We start from the raw sequence: 24,493 nt of genomic DNA, 5'->3' as shown, positions 1-24,493 counted from the left end.
AAAGTAATTATCTGACCTACCTTCCCTGAAAGTAGGTCATAGGATGCTCACTAGAGTGATCCTTCCCTATACTGGAGGCCTAGAAGAATCTGAACAAACAGGTCTTGCTAAATTCCCCCCCAGTTTCTTACTGTTAGATGATGCCCTTTTATTCTCCAAGTATATTTCTGCCCTGAACATCTATAAACAGTTTTCTCTGGGTCTTTAAGTCTTCATTTCTGAAGGCTACCATGTCACATAAAATTTATATTAAATAAATTTAAGTACATTTATTTGTTTTTCTCTTTTTAATCTGTGTTAAATTTTTTAAAAAACACAATATTTTATAATCAGGAAATGAAAAAAAGAGACTTTATTTCATATGAAGTGCCGCAGTCTGTAAGGTGACCATCTCACAGAGAAGCATGCTTCCAGCCAGGACCAGAGACAGGTACTTGGAAGGAGGTTGGGGCGAGAGTTTTATTCTGAACGCATATTCAGTAGATTACAGGAGGAGCTATGAATATTAATGAAAATGGTCCTGACACATGGGTATTGAACAAACATGCATGTAACATATGACCTATGTTTATTCTGGGATGGAGACAACTTTTAAGTGTATTACAATTTTTGCTGTTTATATAACAATTGGTATTTTCAGGACACAAATTCACGCAAGTGCACTATCTCTGTAAACCAGTCAGAATCAGTCCATAGTCTCCAGTCTTCTTACCAAAAGAAAGCTATTGAAATCTATCTCTTGACAGTCAAAGCTGTAGTTACATGCAGTTGTGGAACAGGAGCTGGGGGGTCAGTTAGTAACTGGTGGAGCTACATATTGTTTTAATATTGCTTATATTGAGGCCAATGCTTGCTTAGCTTCTAGAGAAAAAGAAAAATCTCGTGGCTGTTAGAGAATCATTTATCTTTAAGTGTAGGGGTGCATGACTTAGCCCTGGCCAGGCATCACCTTAGGTCCTATTTGTAATTTGGTATCTTATTGCCACAAAGCAATTATTCTGTCAGTCTTAGGATCTCTATTTTAACATTAACACTGGTCAGTTGTGTTGTGTGTAAACCACAAAATGTATCTGACCTCCCATCTCATCATGACCAGGAACTCAGCTTTAAGGTTTTTCTGGGGTCCCCTGGCCCACAAGGGGATCCATTCAGTTGGTGAGGGTGGTAGAAGTTTATTTTTAGTTTACACCTGTCTTTTATTTTAGAGTTTGAATTTATTCCTTTGAGATTCAGACCTTCTATCACTCATAAATGTCTCTCTCAGGGACCTCAGAGTCATCGCTTTGAAATATAACCATCAGAAAGATAAAGTCCCAGTCTCAGTCATCCATTCTCTGTGGAAGAGAAGGAGCTTAACTTTTATAAGGGCTAATTAGCAAACACAGGTAGTCTAACACATCGACCAATCTCCCCACTAATGTCTTCAAGGAATTTTCTGCTAGTTCACTGCAGCATTTAAAAACTCTCCCACCTTTTGTTTCAGTAGACCTGAGATCAATTTTTCTTTACTGTTACACTAGTCTTGGTCCCTGTTGCAATAGTCTTCAATAAAGTCTTGGGTTTTTTTTCTGTTTAACCTATGCAGTGCAATTTTTATTTTATGGGGCTGAAAGCGTGATCTCTGCAACTTCATGTGCTGAGGCCCCCGATTTTCTTCGTTATTTTATTCAATACTGCCAACCTCTGATTCTTTTTATTTTTTATATTTTCTCCTCTGCCTCAGTGTTTCTCAGTTGTGGTTTGAAGCGTCTGAGGGGGTTTAAGATACCATAGTCTGATTTAATTCATCTGAAGTAGGATGGGGAATTGGTATTGTTTTAAATTGTCCGAGATTGCAGTAATTGACAATATTGAGAAGTACTTTTCCAGAGGATAAAACTTTTCCTTTCATGTAATGCTTCTACACACATGTAAAGTAAAATTGATCAGATACTCATCTATCAAATTAAAATTGCCTGCCATTCCTGACATTCCTGGCCTTTATCTGCATTGTCGATTCAGGGTTTACAAAACTCTTCAATCACATATTTATTGACATCCTCTACTTGTTTCTATTATAGAAAACAGAGACCATACTTTATAGCCATATATTACTAGTTTAGCTCACAAAGACAACATTAAATTCTGAAGTGGGGAAAGTAGAAGACCCAATTTATCTCCCTTTTTCATTTGGCTAATTTCACTGAGTTTATCCAATCTCATCTTCAGAACTACTTCCTTTTCCCTCACACTATTCAAGTGTATTGCATAGATGGCCGCACTGGCATCACGTGAGAGCTTGATAGACGTGCAGAAGACACACCCACCATGTACTAAATCAGAATGAGCGTTTCACAAAATACCCAGGTCATTTCTATGCATATCAACCTTTGGGGTATATGGCTTAACTATTAATATAGTAATAGTTTTTTGACCACTCATATGCATGTCCACAGCAAGCTGGATTTCCTGCATTAATTTTTGTATTACTCGTGTCTAGTACAACCCTGGTATTTAGTAGGCATCTAATATATACATTGAAGACATTACTGTTTATTTATTCATAGTCTTATTTATTATTATTCTTAAATTCTCTTTCTTTTTTTTTTTTTTTTTGACAGATTCTCACTATGTCGGAGGCTGGAGTGCAGTGGCACTGTGTCGGCTCACCACAACCTCCGTCTCCTGGGTTCAAGCAATTCTCCTGCCTCAGCCTCCCAAGTGTCTGGGATTACAGGCACCCACCACCACGCCTAGCTAGTTTTTATATTTTTAGCAGAGATGGGGTTTCTCCATGTTGGCCAGGCTGGCCTCGAACTCCTGACCTCAGGTGATCCACCCACCTCAGCCTCCCAAAGTGCTAGGATTACAGGCGTGAGCCACCATGGCCAGCAAATTCTTTCTTTTTCATTTTAGAATCATTTAAATAATATTCTATGTTATTATATTAGTTGATGTTAATGACAATGTTTATAAAATAGAGAAATAAAAAATAAAGGTTTACCGTCATCCTGAAACAACTTTGCATTTCTAAAACCACTACTCCATTTATTTTATATGTTTGTGTATAGTTGGGATCATGATGCAGATATAATTTTGAATACTAGTTTTTCATTCCATATTATACAATCAACTTTTCCTTGCCACTACTTACTTTTCAAAGCCATTTTTTAATGTCTACTTAATAATTTTAATGGGCATTTTACGTCATTTACATTATGGCCTCAGCCCACCTTTCTAGCTTTAGCTCCAGACATGGGTCAAATGTATATTCACCACCTGCTCTAATCAAACTAGATTTATTGTTGTCTTTACTTTTCTTACAGTTTCATTTTTTTCTGAAGAGATTTCTTTCTCCTCCTACATAACTCAGCAGATTAAAAATCTACCATTGTATATGATTTTTGAAATGCAAACTTCACTGTATAACTTGTTCATGTACACTTCAAAAGATGTCTCTCCATTCTCCGAACTCCTATCACTTGCTGTTTTTATTTTCTATTACTCTTATGGCATTTACCACATGTACCATAATATTGTGTTCTAGTTATATCTACCAGTTTATCCACACAGAAATTCAAGAGCCATGCCCTAATATTTAACTATATTATAATTGTATTATATATACTATTATTGTAGTATGATGCAATTATATTATAAATATTATTGTATTTATATGTGTGATATTTATAGGACTTGCTCATAGAAGATAGTAAGAACAATTGCTGAATTATCTTCAGTACAGAATCTTTTATTACTTTCCAAGACCTCTTGCCATATCTTCCATGCAGTTACTTACCTCAATAACCTTGATTTCCTCATTGATTCATCTCTTACCTTCATGCACAAGATCCTGACCATCAGCAAGCAGTGTCTTCAAGCATTTTCACTACCTCCATTCTGACACTCTCTAGTCCAAGGCAACTTTGGATTTACTCACTGACTCCCAGTTTCCACTCTTTCCCTGATAATAATATTTCCTCATAGTAATGAGTCACCTTTTAAAAGACTAATCAGTGCTGTCACTCTCCTGCTTAGAACTCACCAAAGGCCTCTTATTACACTTAAAATAACAGTCGATTTTCTAAACGTAACTTACTGAGCCCTGTCAGATTTGGCCACAGTGTGTACTTTCCAAAACATTCCTAAACTTATTCTACAATAGCCATACTCAAACAGAAGCTCCACTCTCATTTTTAGTCTTTGAATTTGCTTTCTTTTGTGTGGAATAATACTCTTCTTTTAGATATTTACATGATTCCCGCTATCATATCTTCTGGATGCCTGATCAACTGGTGCTTTTGATACTTCTTATCCTCACCATTTCCTCTAACATTTCTCCTCTCTCATTATCCTTTTTAAGTGCTTTGATAACACTTATCATAATTTGAAATTGCATGACCTATATTTGTTTATTGTCTGTCTTCTTCACTAGAATGTAAGCACCTTGAGGGTAGGGGCCTGTTGTCTCTTATTCACTACCCGGAACAGTTTTCGGCACATAGTCTATCAATAAATAATCGTGGAATAAATGAAAGAGTAATATGACAATTGTTACCTGCTTTTATCCTATGTTAATCTATTTTTTCTGATACTCAGAACTGTAATTGGAAATAGTGAGGACAAGCAAGTGTAAACCCTCTATATCTAAGGTTTCTGCATCTTCAGATTCAAACAAATGTGAATTTTTAAAAATCTAAAAATAAAATAAAAGTAACATACAAATTACATTGTATTGCATACTGTAATCTAGAGATAATTTAGAATATATGGGAGGATGTGCATACCTTATATGCAAATACTTCACTGTTTTCTATAAGAAACTTGAATATCCTTGGATGTTGGTATTGGCAAGAAAAGTCTTGGAACCAATTGACTCTGGATACCAAGGGACAATTACGTATAAAAAATTGTGGTAAATTATTATTCTCCATTTAGTTTGACTGTATAAGCACAAAGCCACAATGACAATGAGAACCAAGGAGTAACCAAGGATTAAATTTGCGTATAACATCCAATAACCCTAAGGACTAGGAAAACAATTTCTCTTTTTCCTTCCCTCCCCACTTTCCCCCAACAGTTTCCATTATCTCTTGACTAAGAACATGAGCTTTTTCTTAGGACAAATTATAAGATAGAGGTACTATTACAGAGACTCATCATAGCAAGTCCAAGCTTTTGTGCTTTAAGGGAAGAACATCTGAGGACAGAGCACCTTGGGGTAAAGATAAATGTTGAAGATTTGCAGGCCTGGCAGAATCCTCTACATAGATTTCTATGACTCATTATTTTCATAAAATATTTTATTTTATCATGTTCAGAATACAAAAACTTTAGTGTTCAAAAACTTCCAAAACTGCTGCTTATGAAGAAACCATGTTTCCCCATCAAATGATTTTTGAAGTTTAAAAAGATAAGGTTAAAATGCTATCTGTGAGTTCTAATGGCATGCCAGAGCATCAGTTTATTTATCTTTAACTATATGCCTGGAAGGACTAAAATGGCTAATACCACTTTGTATCAGAAATTCTAAATAAGAAAAAATATAGAATAGTGAGATGTGTACAATAGTAAAACACATTGAAGTGAATCACTGCACCTACATATATGCATAATATAAACTTACTATGGTCTAGTACACTTATTTTTAGCATTACTAAATCACAGATCAAAAATAATAAATAAATAAATAGATCTTTAATTACAAGAATATGTGCATGATGTCTAATTCCACTTCATGTAAGAACCATTAGAATATTAAAAGGTCATCCTTGAATGTATTTTCATCATACTAATCATAGAAACTGTAACAGCATCATATTGTAGGTAACAGATGAGTTCAGCCCGAAGGCTAAATTCTGGTGAGCTGTGACTTTTGACTGAAATATAAAGGTCATGTCTATGAGCTGAAAATCCAGTCATCCACAGTTTAGTGTCATATTAAGATTGAATAGTACAGGAGTAACAGAATGCTAACTTACATGCTGAATCACTGATTGCACAGGTAATGATAGCCCACCACATGTACGTAGTGAATTAAAGAATCTTTTGCCCTAAATTATGAACAATTTAAAAATATAGGCCGGGCGCGGTGGCTCAAGCCTGTAATCCCAGCACTTTGGGAGGCCGAGACGGGCGGATCACGAGGTCAGGAGATCGAGACCATCCTGGCTAACATGGTGAAACCCCGTCTCTACTAAAAAATACAAAAAAAACTAGCCGGGCGAGGTGGCGGGCGCCTGTAGTCCCAGCTACTCGGGAGGCTGAGGCAGGAGAATGGCGTAAACCCGGGAGGCGGAGCTTGCAGTGAGCTGAGATCCGGCCACTGCACTCCAGCCTGGGAGACAGAGCGAAACTCCGCCTCAAAAAAAAAAAAAAAAAAAATACTGGAATTAATAGTGTCCTTGCTATGTCAATACATACATAATTGGAACTAGCTATGGTTTGAATTATCCCCCAGGAGTTCATGTGTTGGCAACTTAATGCCTCTCTATCCTAAAAGAGGGTCTGCTTTCATAAATGAATTAATATTGCTATGACATGAGTGTATTCATTATTGCAGGAGTGACTTTGTTATAAAAGTGAGCTTTCTCTGGATCTCTTGCTCTTATTCCCTTACCTTGTGATGCTCTTCACCATGTTGTGATGCACTGAGAAGGTCCTCTCCAGATGCCACTGTCATGTTTGTGAAATTCCCCATCTCTAGCACCATGAACTAAATAAACTTTTCTTTATAAATTACACAACCTGTGATATTCTGTTAAAGCAACAGAAAATGAACTGACAGTTTCCAGTTTTCTGAATTTTGGGGATTCAGAATTTTCTGAATCTCTTCCTGATCCTGCTATGAGATTCTAAGATTTCAAAACCCGGGTTAAAAAAAATGAGAAATATTCTAAGCTTGGGAGGAAATAAATAAAGCATAAGACTAAAATGGGGCTGGGCACAGTGGCTCATGCCTGTAATACCAGCACTTTTGGAGACCAAGGCAGGAGGATTGCTTGAGGTCAGGAGTTTGAGACCAATTTGGTCAACATAGCAAGACCCTATCTCTAGGAGAGAAACTAAAAACAACCAACCAAGTATGGTGGCACATACCTATAGTCCTAGCTACTTGGGAGGCTAAGGCAGGAGGACCACTTGAGCCTAGGAGTTTGATGCTGCAGTGAACAATAATCACACCACTGTGCTCCAGCCTGGGTAACAAAGGGAGCCCCTGTAAAAAAAATTTAAAAATTAAAAATTAAAAAGGACTAGAAAATCTAATATCCTCATACATTAAAGTATAATAATAAATATTATAATTTCAGGATGTAATTCACATGACCCCATTCTAAAGGTTGTGAGAAATAAATCTTTTGGCACAATATCTATGTTTAGAACTTTATATCTTATGATAAATATGAATATGGAAAAGACAAAGTTACAGAATAAAAATGTTAAATAATTACATTAATAAACAGACACATGATACCTTAAAGTCAGAAGAAAAGAAAATTAAGGAACAGTAGAAAATTAGTAAAATTCATCATTATTTTTGAATTGAAGGATAATTATTCAGTTAGCAATTAGACTTGTTTTATCTGAATAACCCAAAAACAATGGATGGTGAATTTAAAAAATAATACCCTTGAGGAAAGAAAGAGCATACTTTATTTTATGTTAAAACTTGCATAAATGTGTGCAGATTTTTGACAATATAGCTGATCAAGTTGATGCCTTGAGAATCTAACCACTGATAGAAATACAAAAGTTCTTACAAATCATAACTTTAATTCCATAATTATTCTGCATTCATTTCAGGTACTTTAAAATACACCGTTTACAAAAATATTACTTAAAATAATTTGTCATGAAAATGTGTTTCCTGATCTCATCATTGAGGCCTTCAAGAGGTAGACTTTTGAGATATTTGTATCTTACCTGGTTGGGAGACATAGTTTCTTAGATTTAAAAAGAGACACTCAGTATTTTTATATACTTCTGTTAGTTAGCAAATTATATTTTCTCTCACCGATTGGATCGGTATCCATTGTTTATTAGTAATTGTGAGTTCTAGTGCCTTTTCAGGGGAATTATATATGGTTGTTGGACATGGAAAGAAACACAGAATACCATAAATTATTTCTGTTATAGAAGCCTGTTATTCTTTCTGGATGTGAGTGAAATACTCAATATCTCAATTTTATTTGGTAAGAATGACTATGTGCATCAAATCTAGGCTTAAATATTCTCGACACTATCAAAAATTTTCAGTGTAAACATTGCATTCAATCTTAGAGGGTATGTCTCCTACAAGGTAAGATTTAGTTGTCTATGTGCATATGTGCTGGGGTTAGGCAGTGGAAGATACAGAAAGCTCTAAGATTAACTTCTTACATTTCCTTTGCTATTTTCAATGCTTTTTCTGAATTTCTACTTATTTGACTTCATTAAAAATGAGTGATACTTCAGGTTATTGACATTTACTGAAATTAACTTTAAAATCTGTTTTATATCTTATATCTTTGTTGCTACTGAAAACTTATTCAAATTATTCAATGACCTTTACTGAAAAGGAATATGTTTTTGTACATGGTCATTTACTAAAGAGTTTTCCTTAGGTTTTATCAACCAACAATGCTAGCCCTTTGAATCGTGGAGGTCTTCTTTTTCTTTTCACCCATAACACACTGGCAATGTCTATCACCTCTGGCAGACAGCTAACAAAGTCAGAAGGATTTTCAGTCTACTCCTGGCCTCCAACTGCTATTTCTATTCTGTTTCCATGGCAATGGAAATCAGATATATAAAATAATAATAAAAAAGAAATGCTTTTACTTGAGAATTTTCCAAGCTTTTGTCAAGCTTTTGATTTTCTTTATTAAAATACAATGTTTATTTTCAAGTTAAGTAGTCAAATACTTAGTAGTTGTTTCTTGAAACTTTATTTTTATTCCAGAGTCCAAGTATTTAGGAGAGAATATATTTCCTTTGAAAGGAAAAACAAAGTGACTTTGACATGACTCAGCCTATAATCTGTTTGTCTATGATATCCAAGACAGCCAAATAGTGTCCTACTGGTTCTCAGTGAGGCTCTAACCCCAGAAAGAAGACATCATTTGCCTTGTTTGGGGTTGGTTTGGGGTTGGTAGGGGATGGAGTATTGCTTCTGAAACTGGTGGAACTGCTGCATAAAATAAAAGAAAGAATCCAATTTCAATTCAAAATGTGTCCAGAGTACAAAGTGATGCTTAAAACATCACAGTGACAATTTTGGAAGCAGATGGATGATGCCAGCTTGGTTCTGTAGAGCTGCTCATATCCCTTCTCAATAGTTAGAGCCTGTTGTCATAGGCTGCTACTCTTTTATCACACCTAAGCTCCCAAAGGTAGATATCAGCTTTAATGTATGCTATCTCTTTTTTTTAAGTATCACTTCTGAGAATTAATTACCTCATTTTGTTTCCTTCATGCTATGTTATATCAAACATCTTCCGTTCTTCTAGAATAATTCATGACTTTGCTACTTTGGGCAAGTAGACAGAGGTGTTTTAAGACCAATTCTGTATTCTTGTGAATAGTATCGTTGCCTCACTAAAATCCATGATTATGGTCACAATCTGATATGGAGCCACAGCTCAAAAATAAGATGCTGGTTGCAGTTATCTTGTTGTTTTTTTCTCTTTCAATTGAAAAAAAAAAATCCACTTTTTACATTTTTATAGAATAAACAGCTATAACACGATTTTTTGACCATTTTCATAGTTTATTTCAAATGCTACATACCAGATATATGTTCTAGTAACTTTGTATTTGTTACAACCTTCCAAACCTCACACATAACACATCCCACATAGACATGTCTTTGAAACAGGAATACATTATGTCACAGGTCTACACTCCTCTCTGGCTCCCATGATCAGAGTGACATTAAAGTAACTTAGGCATTTTGCATTATATTTTATTTAAGTTCAATTCATGTCTGTTGAGGTATTTTTCCCGTTTTCTGATATTTCCTGGCACTTAGAGATCTCATGACTGCAGAAGAGAATACACAAGTGAAAGCAGAATGATGAAGAGCATAAGATGTGAACTTCCTGAACTCAAATCTAACACCCTCACTTCTTTACTGTGAAAACTGGTGAGGTTGTTAATAAATATCACCACCCCTTATTTTTCCAATCTATCAAATGGGAACAATAGTTATAAATAGTTAAATAATGTGATTGATGCGAAGATTAAATATATCTGGTACACAATAAACATGGAAACATATTTTACAACTATATAAATTAAACAAAAGGTAACAAAAGTGAAAGTAAGTAGAATAACCATTTAAATATTGCCCAATTGCAATCATTTTTTACAGTAAAAAAGGGTGCTGAAATAATAAAAATATATAATGTTTGAAATATTTATGTACTTGATAAATCGTTATACTGTTTTGATTGATAAATGTTCTATTGTTTTGATGGGTGTATAAAATAGTTCAACTCAAAAATTACTTTGAAAATTAATCATAAATAATTAAAAGTATAATTATATGTAGCAAAATTAATTTTGAAATTTGCATTGATTTTAAAATAACATAAATACAATAATGATGTTTGGCACATAATCATATATTTAATCAATTCAGTGTCATTGTTTCTGTCCATAGCAAGGTATCTTGCAGTCCACAGCTCAGGCTTGAGCACCAAGTAATACAATGAGTAGAACCTGGGACAGCAACACAACCCCAAACCACAAGGAATTAGCTGTCTCTGATAGCTTGGTCCTAGTGTGCTTGATCATGTCCCCATATTCCCTGCATGATATTCTTAAAATTTCTTGAAGGGAAAATGTTAGTTATACTATTAGAAAGGGTTGAGAGAGAGATTATATTTCTAGTTATCTTTCAAATTTAACCACGTGTCTCTTTTTGTTAGCTGAGTTTATGTGGAACTTCAATGTACAATCGACCCTTGAACAAGGTGGGGATTAGGGGTTCTGACACACTGCTCAGTCAAAAATTTGTATACAACTTTTGAGTACACAAAAGCTTAAGCTGATTGAGTACCCAATAGCTTCCTGCAGACCAGAAACCTTACCAATGACATAACCAGTCAATTAACATATATTTTTAAGTTATATGTGTTATATGTTGTATTCTTAAAGTTGTGTTATATGTTGTATTCTTAAAGTTAGCTAGATAAAAGAAGATGTTACTAGGAAAATCATAGGGAAGAAAAATGTATTTACTATGTATTCAGTGGAAGTGGATCATCATAGAGGTCTTTGTCTTCACATCGAATAGCCTGAGAAAGAAAGATGAAGAGGGATTGTTCTTGCTGTCTCAAGGATAGCAGAGGGGGAAGAGGTAGAGGAGCTGGAAGGGTAGGCTGGAGAGGCAGGCACATTTGCTGTAACTTTACAGAAATACATTGTTATTTCTGCCTTTTTGCTTTTTTGTTGCTCTAAAAATGTTTCTAAATAGTACCAATCCTTCTTCCACTATTTGCTTTAGTTTTAGTGCCCATATCCCAGAAGAAGTCATTTTCTAAAAGTTAAAAAAAAAAAAAAAAAAAAAAAGCAATCTTGAGTAATCCGAATCTTTCTGCCAGATTGTCTAATGTCATTTCTTTTCTGGCACTGCTGCTTCTATATTTCTGCCTCATCATCTGGCACTGGTTTGGAAGCACTCATCTCTACCATGTTGTGGTCTGTTAATTCCTCTGGTGTGCTGTCTATTTGCTCTTGAATTTCTCCAAGATCTGTATCTTGACACTTCATCTCTCGTTTATTTATTTTTTTGCCATATCCACAATATCTTTTATGATTTCCTTGATTGACTCTGTCATAAATCCTTTGAAATTATGTGTAACATCTGCACAGAATTTTCTCCAACAGAAATTTTTGTTTGTGACTTGATGACTTTAATGGCTTTTTCTATAAAAATGATGGGATCTTCAATAATTTAATCTTTCCAGACTTTCATGATGTTCTATGAGGGTGCGCTTCCATAGCATTTGCAGTCCTTTTCATAGAGTACCTTTTAATGAAACTTAAAGATCCTTATGACTCCTGATCTAGGGGTTGAGTTAGAGATGTTGCATTTGGGGACAAGACAACTACCCTTTCACGCTGAATTCACTGAGCTCTGGGTGACCAAGGACATTATCCAATATCAAAAGAACTTTAAAAGGCAATCCTTTCGCAATGTGGTTCTTCCTGACTTCAGGGACAAAGCATCAATGGAACCATTATATAGGCCTTCTTGTTGTATAACCTGTTGTACAGGCCTTCCTGTTGTATAACTAAAAGACTGGCAGCTGGTGTTTATTCTTTCCCTTCAAGGTTCAGAGTTTAGCAGATTTGTAGATAAGGGCAGTCCTAATAATAAACCCAATTGCATCTGTGTGGAACAGAAGAGTTAGCCTCTCCCTTAATTTCTAGTGTTTGCTTATCTGTCTTACTCATAAGTGTCCTTTGTGACATTGTTTTCCAGAATCAGGCACTTTCGTCTGCATTAAAAACCTGTTCAGGCAGATATTCTTTTACCTTAATGACTTTTTTAGTGGCATCTGGGGACTCAGATCCTTCCCCTTTGTATACAAAAACTGTTATCTTGCCATTTTTAAAGCCATACTTACTTTCTAAAGTTATCAAACTATCCTTTGCTGGAATTAATGTCTTCAGCTTTAGATCTTTCACCTTCCTTTGGTTTTAAGTTCTCAAATAATGAATTTGTTTTTGCCCAAATCATATTAGTGTTTATAGCTATGTTTTTCTTATAGCAATCTACACCCACATAAGCTGCATTTTAATGTGAGATTAAAAGGTATTCTAAAAACAGTGCAATGTCATGCCTGCTGGTATAGCTGCAGTGACAGCTTGATGAGTTTCCCTTTTTTTGTTGTTTTTTGTTTTTAACAATGGTTCTTATGTTGGATTCATTTATCTTGAAATGGTGGGCAACCACAGCTGGAGACCTCAATCTAAGGTGCATGTCAGGCAATTCAACTTTTTCTTGTAATGTGATGACTTTTATCAGTTTGGGAGCACTCCCAGCGTCACGAGTGCCATTTTGTTTGGGTTGCATGGTATTATTCAAGGCTTAAGATGTTATACTAAATATCATAAAAAATAAGCAAGAGCACAAGATACTTTTTACTGTGATACACAATTTACTACAGAGATGAACAGCTCATAAAGAAATGATTACCATCACACTTGCAATATTTGCACTCACCGCAATAGTAACAGGAGGTGACTACAAAATTATTACATTAGTATAGGGTGTATTACTTAATTTTATGCAGTTTTGTTTTATTATTACATATTTAGGTTTATTTACTTTTCTCTTGACTGTGAATAATATCGGATATTATCTGTAACTGTGCACATAAGTTTTAATAAATTTTAACTTTATAAAATATTTGTGTATATTTTATGTAGTACGTGACAAAAAATAGACTAGTATTCACATATATTTTATGCATTCATAGAATCTTAACTTTTTCTTTTATACAAATATATTTCTAGACTAGTTTGTCTGTAAAGTTTTTTCAAATTGTAACAAACCTTCAAAGAAAGTCCATAAAATTGGACCTGCACAATTCAGGCACATGTTGTTCAAGTGTCAACTGTAAGTGCTTTGTGCAACTTTTAGCTTTTATGCTTTGCTAAGAAATGAACAATTTGGGCAAATCTTAACCAGTCAAGACATTGGGACAACAATTCGGCTAGTTCTGTCCCAGGAAATTCCTGTTGTCACCTAGGAATATGACAATGAAAAACTGTTAGTGTCATTGTTTTGACTTTTTAAATTTAAGTTACTGCAGAATCAACAATGTAATAACATTACTTAGTTTTAAAAGTCCGTGACAATCAACTTGTTTCAGTGTTGGGATGACAATATGCAATCCATTGTATTTTTTTCCTTAACTAATCACATGATTACGTACACTTTCTACATGAAAACAAATATAAGAACAAATGTAAAATTAAAATATAACTTTTTTCAACATGAAGTACATTATAATAAACTGGCCTTTATCTAACAGGTGATAATCGGATGTTAAATAGAATAATTAACTTAATCCGGGATGAACCTAGGAGCATTTTGACATTACTTTGCCATCAGGAGTTAGTATCAATGTTTCTGAAGAGAAGTAAATTCTCTCTATTGCTATCACTCTCTTTTTATTTGAATTGCAGTTTTGAGTTAGTTTTTTGAATATTTCCTTTTTCTATTCATTTGCCTTAAAACTATCCATAATTTTTGTATTAATTAGGTAAATAGTACACAAATTAGCCTTTTGAATAATTCATTTATAATATAATACCTGTAGTCTTTATAAGACTATAGGTAGACAACATAAAATAAAATTGATAACATTTACTCTTAAATAATATTAATGATAAAAAATGAAATCTAAATGCCAGGTTTAGTGAAGTAGAATTGGACTTGGAGAAATGGGAGTCTGTAGACAAAAATACAGAAAAGAAACTCATACCCATACTATTAATATTCACCGGGCCAATAATCAGTATAATTTGATGCATTACAAAGGTTGATTAATAATTTAAAGTTCATCTGAAAATAAGTGAAAAAACAATTTACTCTGATTCAAAAAAACTTAGAAAATGAAAAAGGAAATTTTAAAATTCCAAACTTATTTATCTTTACTTTATTAATTCAGTAATTAAATTGGCTTTAGCGTTGTCCAGCCAATTATTTCTGAAAACAAGTACATCAGTATTTGTATAATTCTAATTATATGCTTGTAATAAAAATTTGTTGATGTCAAAATAGCAGGATAAATGTGGTCAAATTGAAATTGCCTCTATACTTTTAGAAGATCATGTCTTTAGAGAACCATCTAGGAAAGACCTTCTCAAATATACTGCTTTTCCAAGCAAATAAAAACATTTTTACAAATGCTTTGGCTACTAATTTACCAACATTAAACCCCAGCATAGAAGATGCAAGAAAGCAGGACTCCTGAAGCAATGGACCAAGCCCAGGGATATAATTGAATATAGAGATTCCTAGGGACTTGTTTTGAAAAGACTTGAAATACACATAGGAAAGGCACAAAAATAAATGTTCACTCATCTCTGCATAAAAAACCCAAAAAACAAAAACAACAACAAAAAAAAATTTTTAAAGCAGATTTTATTTTTATTTGAAAGAGCTCAAGTACAAAACATTATAAATATGTATGTATTTGTGTGTATACATGTGTATACATATATATAATTATATATACATTATGAAGCAGAAAAGTAATATTGCAAACAGTAATGTCTACCCCACAATGTAAGATATTGAGTATGATCTTCAAATCCTGTGCTCTCCTCAATGATTACATGAATCTTTCTCCCAACTCCACCCTCAGTCTTTGGTTAAATGTGTTTCTCATCATCATCTTATCATGTCTGTATGTATTAGTATATAATTTAGGTCTATCTGTTGTTTTAAGGTTGTAAAAGTACAATTATAATTTCTTTATTCTCCTTTCACTTGATTTTTAGTCTAAATGTTGTCTTCTGAGATTTGTTCATGTTTATTGGAGTACTCTATTTTCACTCTTGCATACTTTATTTTTATATAAGAATCTGCCAATTTTTTATACACTCTATTGAGAATGGGTATTTCTGTGGTTTCTATTTTTTTCCCCTATTATAGATAGTACTTCCATGTGCAGTCTTGCATAAATCTCCAGAAGCAAGTATACAAGAGTATCTCTAGGCTATAAACTAAGTAATGGATTATTGAGTTCAGGATATGATGATTTTTCATTCTATTCTATAATGGCAAACCTTTGTCAAAGTAATATTCAACTGTTTGTGAACATTAGACTGCTTCATATCTCACTGATAACTGATATTATCAGACTTCTTTAATCTTGCCAATCTGGGAAGATGAAAAATAAGTAATTGCGGTTTTAATGTGTATTTTCATGATTACGAATGAGTTTGAATACATATTTATACTTATTGGACACTCCTGTTTTCATTCAATTGCTTGTTTTCTTCGTATTACTTTATAGGAGACCTTTATAAATTCTAGATATTAATCCATTGTCAGCAATATTGTAAAGGTGAATATCTTTTGCAACGTGTGTTCCAAGTGAAAATTTTGTTTCTAATACCTGTAAGAATGACTCACGAATAGTAGTTATGTTCTTATCTTCAATGTAATACATATATTCTTATTTTAAAAATATATTTTCTATTTTATATGTCTTACTTAAGTACCTTTTCTACCATGAGGTCATAAAAATTGTTCACAATGTTTTCTTCTAACATTCCATAGGTTTCCTTTTATATTGAATTTTTTATCTTTGTGGAACAGATAGTACCCTATGGTATAGGATAGAAATAGGCAAATATATGATAGATAGATACACACACACACACACATACTTGTGTGTATATATATCTCCTCATGGGAAAAATATTGTTCATTGATTTCTCTTTTATCTAAAATGATGGTCTTGTCATACATCAGGTTACCTATATTTTTACCCGTAAATAATAGAACCTAAATAAAGCACTTGGAAAGGTTATTTTTATTTTTTAATTATATTTTTCAAGGTTCTTTCAAAGAAATACTATTAAAATAAATCTATTATAATATATAGACCCTTTGTGTTTTTCATTTGATGTGTGATCTAAACATTTTCTCACATTTTTACTCAATCTTTTTTTCTTTCTTTTTCTTTTTTTTTTTTTTTTTTTTTTTTTTAACAGAGTCTCACTCTGTCATCCAGGCTGGAGTGCAGCAATGAGATCTTGGCTCTCACTGCAACCTCGGCCTCCCAAGTTCAAGAGATTCTCCTGCCCCAGCCTTCTAGGTATCTGGGATTATAGGCACACCCCACCATGCCCAGCTAATTTTTGTATTTTAGTAGAGACAAGGTTTCACCATATTGGCCAGGCTGGTCTCAAACTCCTGACCTCAAGTGATCCACTTGCCTCAGCCTCCCAAAGTGCTGGGATCACAGGCATGAGTCACCATGCCCAGCCCAATCTTTCCAAATATTATTTTCATGAAGCCCAAGAGTCTTACTTTCATATCACTGTGTTATGATCTGAACATGTGTGTCTCCTCCCAATTCGTGTTGAAGCCCTTATCCCCAGTGTGGCAGTGTTCAGAAATGAAGCTTCAAAGGACATAATTAAGGTTAAGTGAGGTCATTATGATGATGCTCTGAACAGATAGGATTAGTGTCTTTATAAGAAAAGGAGGAGAGAACTCTCTCTCTCTCAACATCATATGACGACAGAGCAAGAAGGCAGCCATCTGCAAGCCAGGAAGAGAGCCCTCCAAGGAATCAAATTGGCCAGCGCCTTGATCTTGGACTTCACAGATCCTAGAACTATGAGAAATAAATTTCTGTTACTTAAGTCACACAGTAAGTAGTATTTTGTTATGGAAACCCATGCAAATGAATATACAGTTTTAGCATTATTTAAGATGTTTTTAAGCACTTTAATGTAATAGATAATTCTATGTAGACTGCACCAGAGTAGAGATGTAGTTCAGATCTTTGAATTACTTTTTATAATAAATCCCCAGGAAAAAGTTTAGTAAATCAAGGGAATAAGCATCTTTACAGCTTTCAGGAAAAAAATGTTTTGCCATATTGTTTTCTCAAATAATTATATCATTATACATATGTTAACAATACTGGAGCTATCAATTGCACAAATAAAATGCAGAGACTTTGTTATAGCTCTATTTTAACATTAAAATGAAACTGGTATGATGGTACCTCATGAATACTTTGATTTTCAATTTAGTACCATATTCTTAATGTTCAGCTGTTCTTTAATTACACAGACTCTAATTTTGTGAATCTTAGCCAAAGAAAATTATATTTGACTCAAATAATTCTGTGTATGTACATTTGATAAATCATAAGAATATGTTTGCAATTTACTTATCAACAAATTATATACCCTTATATACACAAAAACACATTCAAGGAAATAAGTTTACCCAATAACTATCTAATGGCAGAAAACCATAAGAAGACAAAGGCTATATTTTAAAACACATATGGGGGCGGAGCAAGATAGCTGAATAGGAACAGCTCCAGTCTCCAACTCCCAGCGCGAGCGACACAGAAGACCGGTGATTTCTGCATTTTCAACTGAGGTACTGGGTTCATCTCACTAGGGAGTGCCAGACGATCGGTGCTGGTCAGCTGCTGCAGCCCGACCAGTGAGAGCTGAAGCAGGGTGAGGCATCGCCTCACCTGGGAAGCCCAAGGGGGAAGGGAATCCCTTTTCCTAGCCAGGGGAACTGAGACACACAACACCTGGAAAATCAGGTAACTCCCACCCCAATACTGCGCTTTAAGCAAACAGGCACACCAGGAGATCATATCCCACACCTGGCCGGGAGGGTCCCACACCCACGGAGCCTTCCTCATTGCTAGTACAGCAGTCTGCGATCTCGCGGCAAGGCAGCAGCGAGGCTGGGGGAGGGGCACCCGCCATTGCTGAGGTAAACAAAGCTGCTGGGAAGCTCCAACTGGGTGGAGCTCACAGCAGCTCAAGGAAACCTGCCTGTCTCTGTAGACTCCACCTAGGGGGACAGGGCACAGTAAACAATAACAAACACAGCAGAATCCTCTGCAGATGCAAACGACTCTGTCTGACAGCTTTGAAGAGAGCAGTGGATCTCCCAACACGGAGGTTGAGATCTGAGAAGGGACAGACTGCCTGCTCAAGTGGGTCCCTGACCCCTGAGTAGCCTAACTGGGAGACATCCCCCACTAGGGGCAGTCTGACACCCCACACCTCACAGGGTGGAGTACACCCCTGAGAGGAAGCTTCCAAAGCAAGAATCAGACAGGGACACTCGCTGTTCAGAAATATTCTATCTTCTGCAGCCTCTGCTGCTGATACCCAGGCAAACAGGGTCTGGAGTGGACCTCAAGCAATCTCCAACAGACCTACAGCTGAGGGTCCTGACTGTTAGAAGGAAAACTATCAAACAGGAAGGACACCTACACCAAAACCCCATCAGTACATCACCATCATCAAAGACCAGAGGCAGATAAAACCACAAAGATGGGGGAAAAGCAGGGCAGAAAAGCTGGAAATTCAAAAAATAAGAGCGCATCTCCCCCGGCAAAGGAGCGCAGCTCATCGCCAGCAACGGATCAAAGCTGGACGGAGAATGACTTTGACGAGATGAGAGAAGAAGGCTTCAGTCCATCAAATTTCTCAGAGCTAAAGGAGGAATTACGTACCCAGCGCAAAGAAACTAAAAATCTTGAAAAAAAAGTGGAAGAATTGATGGCTAGAGTAATTAATGCAGAGAAGGTCATAAACGAAATGAAAGAGATGAAAACCATGACACGAGAAATACATGACAAATGCACAAGCTTCAGTAACCGACTTGATCAACTGGAAGAAAGAGTATCAGCAATTGAGGATCAAATGAATGAAATGAAGCGAGAAGAGAAACCAAAAGAAAAAAGAAGAAAAAGAAATGAACAAAGCCTGCAAGAAGTATGGGATTATGTAAAAAGACCAAATCTACGTCTGATTGGGGTGCCTGAAAGTGAGGGAGAAAATGGAACCAAGTTGGAAAACACTCTTCAGGATATCATCCAGGAGAACTTCCCCAACCTAGTAGGGCAGGCCAACATTCAAATCCAGGATATACAGAGAACGCCACAAAGATACTCCTCGAGAAGAGCAACTCCAAGACACATAATTGCCAGATTCACCAAAGTTGAAATGAAGGAAAAAATCTTAAGGGCAGCCAGAGAGAAAGGTCGGGTTACCCACAAAGGGAAGCCCATCAGACTAACAGCAGATCTCTCGGCAGAAACTCTCCAAGCCAGAAGAGAGTGGGGGCCAATATTCAACATTCTTAAAGAAAAGAATTTTCAACCCAGAATTTCATATCCAGCCAAACTAAGTTTCATAAGTGAAGGAGAAATAAAATCCTTTACAGATAAGCAAATGCTTAGGGATTTTGTCACTACTAGGCCTGCCTTACAAGAGACCCTGAAGGAAGCACTAAACATGGAAAGGAACAACCAGTACCAGCCATTGCAAAAACATGCCAAAATGTAAAGACCATCGAGGCTAGGAAGAAACTGCATCAACTAACGAGCAAAATAACCAGTTAATATCATAATGGCAAGATCAAGTTCACACATAACAATATTAACCTTAAATGTAAATGGACTAAATGCTCCAATTAAAAGACACAGACTGGCAAACTGGATAAAGAGTCAAGACCCATCAGTCTGCTGTATTCAGGAGACCCATCTCACACGCAGAGACATACATAGGCTCAAAATAAAGGGATGGAGGAAGATTTACCAAGAAAATGGAGGACAAAAAAAAGCAGGGGTTGCAATACTAGTCTCTGATAAAACAGACTTTAAACCATCAAAGATCAAGAGACAAAGAAGGCCATTACATAATGGTAAAGGGATCAATTCAACAGGAAGAGCTAACTATCCTAAATATATATGCACCCAATACAGGAGCACCCAGATTCATCAAGCAAGTCCTTAGAGACTTACAAAGAGACTTAGACTCCCATACAATAATAATGGGAGACTTCAACACTCCACTGTCAACATTAGACAGATCAACGAGACAGAAAGTTAACAAGGATATCCAGGAATTGAACTCATCTCTGCAGCAAGCAGACCTAATAGACATCTATAGAACTCTCCACCCCAAATCAACAGAATATACATTCTTCTCAGCACCACATCGTACTTACTCCAAAATTGACCACGTAATTGGAAGTAAAGCACTCCTCAGAAAATGTACAAGAACAGAAATTATAACAAACTGTCTCTCAGACCACAGTGCAATCAAACTAGAACTCAGGACTAAGAAACTGAATCAAAACCGCTCAACTACATGGAAATTGAATAACCTGCTCCTGAATGACTACTGGGTACATAACGAAATGAAGGCAGAAATAAAGATGTTCTTTGAAACCAATGAGAACAAAGATACAACATACCAGAATCTCTGGGACACATTTAAAGCAGTGTGTAGAGGGAAATTTATAGCACTAAACGCCCACAAGAGAAAGCAGGAAAGATCTAAAATTGACACTCTAACATCGCAATTAAAAGAACTAGAGAAGCAAGAGCAAACACATTCAAAAGCTAGCAGAAGGCAGGAAATAACTAAGATCAGAGCAGAACTGAAGGAGATAGAGACACAAAAAACCCTCCAAAAAATCAATGAATCCAGGAGTTGGTTTTTTGAAAAGATCAACAAAATTGACAGACCACTAGCAAGACTAATACAGAAGAAAAGAGAGAAGAATCAAATCGACGCAATTAAAAATGATAAAGGGGATATCACCACCGACCCCACAGAAATAAAAACTACCATCAGAGAATACTATAAACACCTCTATGAAAATAAACTGGAAAATCTAGAAGAAATGGATAATTTCCTGGACACTTACACTCTTCCAAGACTAAACCAGGAAGAAGTTAAATCCCTGAATAGACCAATAGCAGGCTCTGAAATTGAGGCAATAATTAATAGCCTACCAACCAAAAAAAGTCCAGGACCAGATGGATTCACAGCTGAATTCTACCAGAGGTACAAGGAGGAGTTGGTACCATTCCTTCTGAAACTATTCCAATCAATAGAAAAAGAGGGAATCCTCCCTAACTCATTTTATGAGGCCAACATCATCCTGATACCAAAGCCTGGCAGAGACACAACAAAAAAACAGAATTTTAGACCAATATCCCTGATGAACATCGATGCAAAAATCCTCAATAAAATACTGGCAAACCGGATTCAGCAACACATCAAAAAGCTTATCCACCATGATCAAGTGGGCTTCATCCCTGGGATGCAAGGCTGGTTCAACATTTGCAAATCAATAAACATAATCCAGCATATAAACAGAACCAAAGACAAGAACCACATGATTATCTCAATAGATGCAGAAAAGGCTTTTGACAAAATTCAACAGCCCTTCATGCTAAACACGCTCAATAAATTCGGTATTGATGGAACGTACCTCAAAATAATAACAGCTATTTATGACAAACCCACAGCCAATATCATACTGAATGGGCAAAAACTGGAAACATTCCCTTTGAAAACTGGCACAAGACAGGGATGCCCTCTCTCACCACTCCTATTCAACATAGTGTTGGAAGTTCTGGCTAGGGCAATTAGGCAAGAGAAAGAAATCAAGGGTATTCAGTTAGGAAAAGAAGAAGTCAAATTGTCCCTGTTTGCAGATGACATGATTGTATATTTAGAAAACCCCATTGTCTCAGCCCCAAATATCCTTAAGCTGATAAGCAACTTCAGCAAAGTCTCAGGATACAAAATTAATGTGCAAAAATCACAAGCATTCTTATACACCAGTAACAGACAAACACAGAGCCAAATCATGAATGAACTTCCATTCACAATTTCTTTAAAGAGAATAAAATACCTAGGAATCCAACTGACAAGGGATGTAAAGAACCTCTTCAAGGAGAACTACAAACCACTGCTCAGTGAAATAAAAGAGGACACAAACAAATGGAAGAACATACCATTCTCATGGATAGGAAGAATCAATATCGTGAAAATGGCCATACTGCCCAAGGTAATTTATAGATTCAATGCCATCCCCATCAAGCTACCAATGAGTTTCTTCACAGAATTGGAAAAAACTGCTTTAAAGTTCATATGGAACCAAAAAAGAGCCTGCATCTCCAAGACAATCCTAAGTCAAAAGAACAAAGCTGGAGGCATCACGCTACCTGACTTCAAACTCTACTACAAGGCTACAGTAACCAAAACAGCATGGTACTGGTACCAAAACAGAGATATAGACCAATGGAACAGAACAGAGTCCTCAGAAATAATACCACACATCTACAGCCATCTGATCTTTGACAAACCTGAGAGAAACAAGAAATGGGGAAAGGATTCCCTGATTAATCAATGGTGCTGGGAAAATTGGCTAGCCATAAGTAGAAAGCTGAAACTGGATCCTTTCCTTACTCCTTATACGAAAATTAATTCAAGATGGATTAGAGACTTAAATGTTAGACCTGGCCGGGCGCGGTGGCTCAAGCCTGTAATCCCAGCACTTTGGGAGGCCGAGACTGGCGGATCACGAGGTCAGGAGATCGAGACCATCCTGGCTAACACGGTGAAACCCGGTCTCTATTAAGAAATACAAAAAACTAGCCGGGCGAGGTGGCGGGCGCCTGTAGTCCCAGCTACTCGGGAGGCTGAGGCCGGAGAATGGCGTAAAACCCAGGAGGCGGAGCTTGCAGTGAGCTTAGATCCGGCCACTGCACTCCAGCCTGGGTGACAGAGCGAGACTCCGTCTCAAAAAAAAAAAAAAAAAAAAAAAATGTTAGACCTAATACCATAAAAATCCTAGAGAAAAACCTAGGTAGTACCATTCAGGACATAGGCATGGGCAAAGACTTCATGTCTAAAACACCAAAAGCAACGGCAGCAAAAGCCAAAATTGACACATGGGATCTCATTAAACTAAAGAGCTTCTGCACAGCAAAAGAAACTACCATCAGAGTGAACAGGCAACCTACAGAGTGGGAGAAAATTTTTGCAATCTACTCATCTGACAAAGGGCTAATATCCAGAACCTACAAAGAACTCAACCAATTTACAAGAAAAAAACAAACAACCCCATTAAAAAGTGGGCAAAGGATATGAACAGACATTTCTCAAAAGAAGACATTCATACAGCCAACAGACACATGAAAAAATGCTCATCATCACTGGCCATCAGAGAAATGCAAATCAAAACCACAATGAGATACCATCTCACACCAGTTAGAATGGCGATCATTAAAAAGTCAGGAAACAACAGGTGCTGGAGAGGATGTGGAGAAATAGGAACACTTTTACATTGTTGGTGGGATTGTAAACTAGTTCAACCATTATGGAAAACAGTATGGCGATTCCTCAAGGATCTAGAACTAGATGTACCATATGACCCAGCCATCCCATTACTGGGTATATACCCAAAGGATTATAAATTATGCTGCTATAAAGACACATGCACACGTATGTTTATTGCAGCACTATTCACAATAGCAAAGACTTGGAATCAACCCAAATGTCCATCAGTGACAGATTGGATTAAGAAAATGTGGCACATATACACCATGGAATACTATGCAGCCATAAAAAAGGATGAGTTTGTGTCTTTTGTAGGGACATGGATGCAGCTGGAAACCATCATTCTTAGCAAACTATCACAAGAACAGAAAACCAAACACCGCATGTTCTCACTTATAGGTGGGAACTGAACAATGAGATCACTTGGACTCGGGAAGGGGAACATCACACACTGGGGCCTATCATAGGGAGGGGGGAGGGGGGAGGGGGGAGGGATTGCATTGGGAGTTATACTTGATGTAAATGACGAGTTGATGGGTGCTGACGAGTTGATGGGTGCAACACAGCAATATGGCACAAGTATACATATGTAACAAACCTGCATGTTATGCACATGTACCCTAAAACTTAAAGTATAATAATAATAAAA

Source organism: Macaca fascicularis, chromosome 4 (assembly GCF_037993035.2).
Source record: "Macaca fascicularis isolate 582-1 chromosome 4, T2T-MFA8v1.1".
NCBI lineage: Eukaryota > Metazoa > Chordata > Mammalia > Primates > Cercopithecidae > Macaca > Macaca fascicularis.
This window is presented reverse-complemented; position numbering follows the sequence as displayed.